This window comes from Taudactylus pleione, unplaced genomic scaffold (genome assembly GCF_031769625.1).
Source record: "Taudactylus pleione unplaced genomic scaffold, aTauple2 ptg000685l, whole genome shotgun sequence".
NCBI lineage: Eukaryota > Metazoa > Chordata > Amphibia > Anura > Myobatrachidae > Taudactylus > Taudactylus pleione.
The window spans coordinates 4,152,181-4,161,261 of record NW_028285087.1 but is presented as its reverse complement, the minus strand read 5'-3'; positions in this window follow the sequence as shown (position 1 = coordinate 4,161,261).

The following is a 9,081-nucleotide window of genomic DNA, read 5'->3' as shown; positions in this document are numbered from 1 at the left end:
AAGTCCTGTAACCACGAATGGGAGCAAGTCATACATGAGAGACGCAAAACTTCTGCAAAGCTAAGTATGTTGGTGTAGTTTGGTTAATAGCCTTATATGTCAGTAAAATTAGTTTGTTGAATTCAGCAAAATACAGGTAAACAATTCAGGGAATGACAGTGACGCAGCAGACAATGAACGGTTAGCAGGGCAGATCAGCCTCCCAGCTGCAGTCAATGTAGACTGTAGGAGTTTTAGGGAAAACCACTAAGGAGACTATGGCAATAATCAATGCGGGAGATAATGAGTGCTTGAATTAGTGTTTGCAGTGTCTTGTGTAAGATATGGTCATATGCTGGATATGTTTCTTAGCTGTATGTAACAGGATTTGGAAACTGATTAATTTTAGGTCCGAAAAGAGCACTTGTGCGTATGCCTGAAAGGGGGTGTGATCATGAGAAAAGGGGTGTATCCTTACGACACGCCCCTTTACAGCACTATTGGCGACGTGCCCAACACTTACGGACATACTGGGCTGCCCCATGCTCTCGCCTCACTGTGAATAGATTCGGTGCGCAGGGCGGGAACATTAAATCCAGAGAACAAAGGACAGCTCAGAGGTAAGGCTGACACCTAGGCAGCGAGCTTGTGGGGTAACCGTGATTGTCATTTCACAACAGTGATAGGGCGGTATCGGGCTGCTAACTACTACTGGCCAATGGATATATTCTGTTTTAGTAATAAGTTTGAGGTGGCGAGATGACATCCAAGATGAAATGCCAGAGAGACATTTAGTAACATGGACCAATAAAGATGGGGACAAATCGGGGGAGGACAGGTAGATTTGAGTATAATCCACATACAGATGATCATGGAACTTGAAAGCTGATGAGTTTTACCAAGAGCTGTGGTATAGATAGAGAAAAGCAGGGAACGGAAGACTGAGCCTTGCAGTACTCCAACTAATGGACTTAATGAAGAGGAGATGAGTCAGGGAAACTAACACTGAAAGAGCGATCAGATAGGATGAGAACCAGGATAGAGCCTAGGGATTGTTGTTTGTATAGGAGAGTGGTCAACAGTGTCAAAAGCAGCAGAGAGCTCTAGAAGAATAAGTAGGGAGTAATGGCCTTTACCCTTGGTAGTGATCAGATCATTCACTATCTTAGTCAGTGCTGTATCTGTGGAGTGTTGGGAATGAAAGCCGGACTGACATGGGTCCAATTCGTTGTGCGAGTGAAGAAAGTGTGTGAGGCGGGTGTAGACAAGTTTCTCCAGTAGCTTGGAGGGGCATGGGAGCTGGGATTGTAATTTGAGAGAGAGGTAGGGCCAGAATTGTATTTTTTTTGTTTTCCAGAATGGGAGTAATCACTGTAGTCTTGTACAGTGATGGAAAAATACCAGTAGATAGAGATTACAGATGAGTGTGTAGATTCTCCATTAGTGAGATCAAGTGAAGAGAAGGTGTGAGAGGGTTCAGGGAAGGAACTGAGCGGCTCACTGGCTGAGGATGAGAAACCATTTAATTTTGGATCTTCTCAATCTTGTCCTTGAAATAGGAAGCAAGATCTTGTGCACTGATGGTAGCTGGTGGGTTGGGTAAGAAGCAATTTAAAAGGAGCCCAGAACCTTTCGGTAGGAGTGGTAGACAGTCTTGTATGTGAGGAAGTCACTTGGAGTACGAGATTTACGCCACTGACGTTCTACTTTACATGAGAGGTTTTGTAGATGCCTTGTTACTTTAGAATGCCATGATTGTGTCTTAGCTCTATGTGGAATGTGATGGGTAGCTGGAGCCACTTCTTTGAGGGCCGTTTCTAGAGTTTGGTTAAGGTGTGATACAACAATCTCAGGTGAAGTGAATTTGGCAATCTGTGAGAGAAGTTGTTTCAGAGAAGTGGAAAGTTATTAAACATTAATAGTTTGAGGAGGCTTCGTAGTGTTCAGTAACAGAGCTTAGAAGTAATGGAGGAGAGCGTGCAGGTGATAAGGTTGTCAAGGAAAGGTGTGCTAATAACGTCAGAAACTAAGCATGGTGAAGGCAATGACCGTCATGATTAGAATTCATTACTCACTGACACGTTTTAAAAGATCTACAGGTGTAGATAATATCACTTTTGATTCTCTGAGGAGACCTGGAAAACATGAACTGTTTGGGGTCCTGAGGACAGAGTTTGAGAACCTGTGCTCTAGAGGATTCTGTCGTCAGAAAATTTATATTCATGTGTTCTATATCCATGTTAACATAGGGATAAATTACTCTAAAAAGAAATAAAATATATTCTCCTAACTTCATTTCTTTGATGCACCCTATGGCAGCCGTGACGTATGGGTTAATCCCTTTTCGGCTGAGTAGGGACTGTAATAAGTATTTCCCCGGAAGGAATAAGCAGTGATTCTTCCTTATCTAAAGGCCCCCATACATCTGCCGGCCGATTCCCTGTTCGGACCAGAACCATTGGTCGGAAATGCCGATCGGCAGCCATTGATGATTGCTAATATATTGGGGAATCGGTGAAAGTTTTCATGTTGAAAATCCCTGATCTGCTGATCCTGGTCAGATTTCGGTCGGGTTCGGGTCCATCTGCAGATGAAGAATATACCAACTAAAACATGGGCGTGAAGCATTGGGGCTACTATGGAGTGCTTAGACTAAAGCGAAGGCTTCTCGTGATTATCAGCAGACTATGTGCGGCATCGTGCATACGCACTCTCAAGGAGAATACACGTGTGGATTTATCTGTCCGTGAAATGGGCGTTACTGGGTGGCTGCCATGCCGATGGACGGACAAGATCCGTCTCATGATTGTGCCGTGGGCATGTAGCCAGACTTCCATTCTTGTTTCAGATGGGGCGTCTGTCTCACTAATACTAATGACGCATATGCATGAAGACAGCCGGATACTCACATTAATGTAGGGTAGTAAATCTAGCAGTCATGGGTGTCTGCACATGCTGGCAATCAGAGACCGATGAAGAATCAGGTCCATCTGTCTGTATATCATAACTGTCTATCTCCTATGTATGTGTCTGTCTCTCATACGGAATGTCACGTGTGAGCCAGCTAAAGCTCAGACTTGCAGATAGTCTGTTCAGTAACCACATTTCCTTTGCACATGGTTGCAACACATTGCAGAGAACATGGCTTAATATGCCGCAAGCTTCTCCATTCTCAGTCCTAGTGACTTAATCTTCCCTACCGAATATAAGTCCGTTCCATAGTGACAGCGGCTCCTCATTCCACCTGTTATCACCTATGTACGGCACCTGAGATGCTCTGCCTCACCTGGTGCTGGGGTGAACAATCTGCAGGACCGGGGAATCCGTACCTTATACTTCCTATTTTACATGTTGCATTCACCCACTGTAACTATAGTAGTGTGCCCGAGATGGCTTACTGTAATGTAATGTGGTTTAAGTGCTTTGAATCCTCTTAAGAAAAACGCTGTATAAATAGCCATTATTATTATTTTATTATAACTAAAGTTTCCTGGACCCCACTGAACATCACCACCTACTTCATAAATGGCAGCTAGTTCCTTCATGCATGGTTCACCCCTAGGGCCACCCATAGAAACCATGGGCCCCCTTTAATGTCCTGTATTCTTATCCCTCACCCCTCTGTCCGTAGGTCTCCATTGTAGCCTTATCCCCCACCCCCGTGGCCGTAGGTCTCCATTGTAGCCTTATCCCCCTCCCCCATGTCCGTAGGTCTCCATTGTAGCCTTATCCCCCTCCCCCATGTCCGTAGGTCTCCATGTAGCATTATCCCCCACCCCCGTGGCCGTAGGTCTCCATTGTAGCCTTATCCCCCTCCCCCGTGGCCGTAGGTCTCTATTGTAGCCTTATCCCCCACCCCCATGTCCGTAGGTCTCCATGTAGCATTATCCCCCACACCCGTGGCCGTAGGTCTCCATGTAGCATTATCCCCCACCCCCATGTCCATAGGTCTCCATTGTAGCATTTCTCCTCCACCCCCATGTCCATAGGTCTCCATTGTAGCATTTCTCCTCCACCCCCATGTCCGTAGGTCTCCATTGTAGCATTATCCCCCACACCCGTGTCCGTAGATCTTCATTGTAGCATTATCCCCTACACCCGTGTCCATAGGTCTCCATTGTAGCATTATCCCCGACCTTCATGTCCGTAGGTCTCCATGTAGCATTATCCCCCACACCCGTGTCCGTAGATCTTCATTGTAGCATTATCCCCCACCCCCATGTCCGTAGGTCTCTATTGTAGCATTATCCCCCACACCTGTGGCCGTAGGTCTCCGTTGTAGCATTATCCCCCACACCCGTGGCCGTAGGTCTCCGTTGTAGCATTGTCCCCCACACCCGTGTCCGTAGGTCTCCGTTGTAGCATTGTCCCCCACCCCACCCATGGCTATACGTCACCATTATAACACGTTACACCAGTGGCTGCATCTGTCATTAGTATCGGCACGGGCAACAGCCCCGGTGGGTGCAAGAGATCCATAAGAAATAGGCTCCCCTTCCCCATATATACCACTCAGCATAGCACAGAGACTTGGAGCACCATGAGAATGTCGTGGGGGTATCTCTAACAAGTTAGGGTGGTTCTGTGCGCTTACATTGTAGCTGCCCCGAAATGCCCAAATTCAAGTTAAGACCGATCCGTCCAAATTCCGCACAACTCAGAACAGGACGGACATACGCAGAAATGTGTAACTTCATAACCTGCGCTGGCTGTGTGCAAAAAAGCCATCATTTGCATCCGTGGTCCCTCTGCTAAAACCTGCACAACAACAACAGAATCTGTGCCCGAGCAAGTACCAGGGACTAGGGTCAGCCAATCATTAGAGCAGCAGTCCATCATCATCATCATCATCACTGTGCATTAGAGCCTGCGCCTTGTTAGTGCTGGAGTGCGCTCCACTGTCATCTCCTGTTCCTGTATTGAAGCCAGACAACCTCCTTTACCAAGATGATCGCTGCGAACCCTTATGCTGGCCATACATGGTAAGATTTTCTGTCCAACCATCCAACTAGTTGATTGGTTGGAATGAAAACCTGGTAAGGGATGAAAGTAAATGACAATCAACAATTTGCTCCCAAACACCGGAAAATGGACAAAAACTGTTGTTTGAACAAGTTGTTTAGAGCACAGGTTCTCAAACTCTGTCCTCAGGACCCCACACAGTGCATGTTTTCCAGGTCTCTTCACAGAATCAAAAGTGAAATCATTATAACCACTTGTGGATCTTTTAAAATGTGTCAGTGAGTAATGAGTACACCTGTGCACCTGCTGGGTGACCTGCAAAACATGAACTGTGTGGGGTCCTGAGGACAGAGTTTGAGAACCACTGGTTTAGATTAAACATTTAACAAACTTGTCTGACGCCATTTTCATCTGTTTTCTGGTATTTAGGAGCAAATTGCTGATCACCAGTTACTCCCATACGTTACCTGATCTTCATTCCAACCAGCCAACTAGTTGCATGGTTGGACAGAAAATCTTACCGTGTATGGCCAGCGTTACTGAGCATGCGCAAATCTGCACCATCTTAGAGTCTCTCTGGGCGGAATCGGTATGAATACAGACAGCGGCTGCCTGACATGAGTGAAAATCCCGATCGTCCCAAAGGTAAGTATAGACTAACCTAATTCCCTCCCCTAACCCTCCTTAGGGTGCCTAAACCTAACCCCCCCTTCCCTGCTGCCTAAACCTAAGTCCCCCGGGGGGTACCTAACCCTCACCCTCCCTCCCCCTAGCCTAACCCTAAACTCCCAGGGCAGTACCTAACCCTCCCCCCCCACCCCAATCCCCCGTGGCTGTCAGCGCCCAGCATCCCTTCGATCGGGATGCTGGCCGCCGGTCTCCCAGCGTCGGTAAAATGACAGGTGTCTAGATTTAGACGCCTGTCATTTAACCCTCGCCGGGATAAAGCAGCCGGGAAGCCAGCTGTCGGGATTAGGTCCGTCGGCTTCCCGACTGCATACCCTCTGGGCTGTGTGATGTACTCTGCAGACGTGCAGCACATGTATCTGCAGATACCACCGCTACCCCTGCTTACCTACTCTCCCAGAAGTTGCGGGTAGCCCCCCGCACCCCCAAAAAGAGTGTCTCAATCTTCCACATCCCACCTACTTCCTAGTGCAGGGAGCAGGATGGGGAGATAATTGCTGGGAATCGCGGCTCCGTATGGTGGGGATGGGGGCTAAATGATGAGAAAACGGATCATTTAGCCCCGCCCCTCCTAATGACAAAGGAGGCCGCCAGTGGCCAGTCACGTCTCCTCCACCATTTTGCGCAATTTGAGAAGCAATTGCATTCAAACACTGCATCACTCTCAGGGGTCTATTTACTAAGCAGTGTTAGGAGACAGTGAAAAGTGATAAGGTGCCAGCCAATCAGCTCCCAACTGAGATGACAGGAGCTGATTGGCTGCCACCTTATCACTTTTCACTCTGTCTCCTAACACTGCTTAGTAAATAGACCCCTGAGTGACTGCGGGATGTCTATAGTACAAATAGGGAATATACAGCACGTGATAGGTTAACCGTGGAGTTCAGGGCTCTGAATTATTTATCACAACGATCTGTGTGACAGGAGCTGAGCATCTCACAAGGACCTGGAAATCTCACCTCGGCGATGGCTCCTAACCTCAGTGTTTCTGATTGTCCTGTTCTTCAGTCTAACGGTCGTTCTACTTTCATTGTGTAAGTTACTTATTATGTCATATTATTGCACACACTTATCTCAGAGCTGGCTGCTTCCCATTTCCGTCTGATTGCTCACTGTTATGGAAATGGTTACTCATGCTTTAATCATTTTATTGAGGTCCACAATTCCATGTTTGCCTGTTGCATATATTAACGATTAATTTAACTAGGAGGAAAAGAATGAAAATGTCAAATTATCTATTCAGAGCTAGTACCAGGTTTGCAAAGATGATTCAGAGACATTATTATTTATTTTGGGGCAATCACATACATATGATCTTAACAAGTGATTCTTAATGGTACCCATCATATGTCAACATGTTAAATGTCGACATTCTGAAGGTGTCGACAGTTTGACTTTGTTGACCTGTGTATGTCAATATATTACTTGTCGACCTAACGTTCATGATGGCATTCTGAATGTCGACTAGTTACACCTCACCTGTTCTTAACTCCAGTCCTCCAGTACCCCCCAACAGGTCGTGTGTTCAGGATTTCTGTCTGTGGAAGCAAGTTTGATAGTTACTCACCCAACAAAATAGATCAGCTCATCTGTGGATGATTAGCAAATCCTGAAAACATGACCTGTTGAGAACCCCTGATCTAATCTAACCAAGACAGTGGCCACTTACCTTCTCCCGCATGGCGGCAGCAGCTTATGGGTCCCGGCAGCCACGTGACGGTCACTTCTGGTGCGTACCTGTGAATCTCCAGCATTCCGGTAAGTACTTCTCCCCTTATCCCTAACCATAACCCCCGCAGCCTAAACGTAACCCTCCCAGCGGCACCTAACCCTAAACGTCGGTATCCTCATCCTCCTAGCGGCACCTAACCGGCAGCATCCTCAGCACGTCGACATTCCACATGGCGTCAGTTCTGGTGTCAACATTGTGAACATGTCGTCATTTTCATGAGGTTGGCAGTTTGATCAATGTCGACATGATTTATGCCGACCTTCTGACCGGATAACCTAAATTATTACTAAACAATAGTTATTCATATTTTCTACATTGTTTCTGGTGTAAACGGGGATTCTGAGCACCCGACTCTGCATTTATCTCATTTCACAACCATCAAGTCCCACGCCAGTGTGTTTTTGGACCATGAAACGAAACTGGAGGAATACCACACTAATATAGAGAAAACATACAAACTCCAATCAGATAAGGCCTTGGTCAGATTTGGGCCACAAGGAAAACAATTATGGAGCATTAGTTAACATCATGGGACAGATACAATTCACAGCAAGCTCCCGATGTAGCATTGCAGGATGTGTGCACTGCTGGGTATTGCAGTAGATAACATCGCTTATTTATGCAACCACCTCAAAAGAAGCAATGTTTCCTACCTGTGGCTTCTCATTGGAGCCTTGCTCTTAACTAAATCGGCCCCTAATGAAAGGATAATATTTAGAGGGGTCTATATACTAAGGGCCTGATTCAGAGCCGCTCGTAAGCGGCCGCTCGTTCGCTCCGAGCGATGTTTGCCCAACTGCGCATGCGTACGGATCGTTATACGCATGCGCGAACCAGTCAGTGCGGTCGAAATTCATGTGCTCGCAAAATAGCGAATGCCTGATAATTTGAGTGACAGAATGAGGCGTATGTGGGTGGTAACAGGGGAAGGTGCTTGAAAACAGGGAGTGGAGATCCGATCGCAGGCGTGCTTAAAGGTCAAAACGGGCATTTTATGGGTGTGCATAATTAAAACAACAGCGTCATTGAGCACGTCACTGGGTTATTTTATAGCCAGAACTGCTCGCAAAATTGTGGTAGCAAAAACCAACCACAAGAATAGCGAGCAGTTCATACGCTGGTCGATGTACTCGAATCTAATAAATAGCGGACATGACGTAGGATGCGAGCGGCCAGGGGGCGTAGTTTCCCAAAAAACGACCGCAAGTTTTGTCCGCTCGTTCAGACCTAGAGGCGTGAACAGACCGCAAAGAGCGAACGGTTCATTTGAATAGCCACCCCTTTTTTTTGAACGAACGACTGCAAATAGCGAGCGGCTCTGGATCGGGCCCTAAGCCTTGGAAGGAGATAATGTCAACTGATATAAAGTGCCAAACAGTCAGCTCCTGTAATTTTTCAAACACAGCCTGTGACATGGCAGTTAGGAACTGATTGCTTGGAACTTTGGACCTCAATCAGAGTCTCTCGCTAGATACGATCGCTCACCCCCAGCGTATGCAAATTTATCAAAGTGACGCCACGGGAAGCGATCGCTCGCCAAGGCATAAGCACGCCCACCATGTCTTAGCGAGTGGCCAGCGTACGCCCAATCGCACAGGCAGAGCCGCCCACTAGCGCACGTCCTCTCCAGGAAGTGTATTAAAACTACATCGAGGACAATCGGAAGCGATCGCAGCGCTTGTGGTTGCCTTACCCTAACGCAAGCACTGCGAGGACTTCAG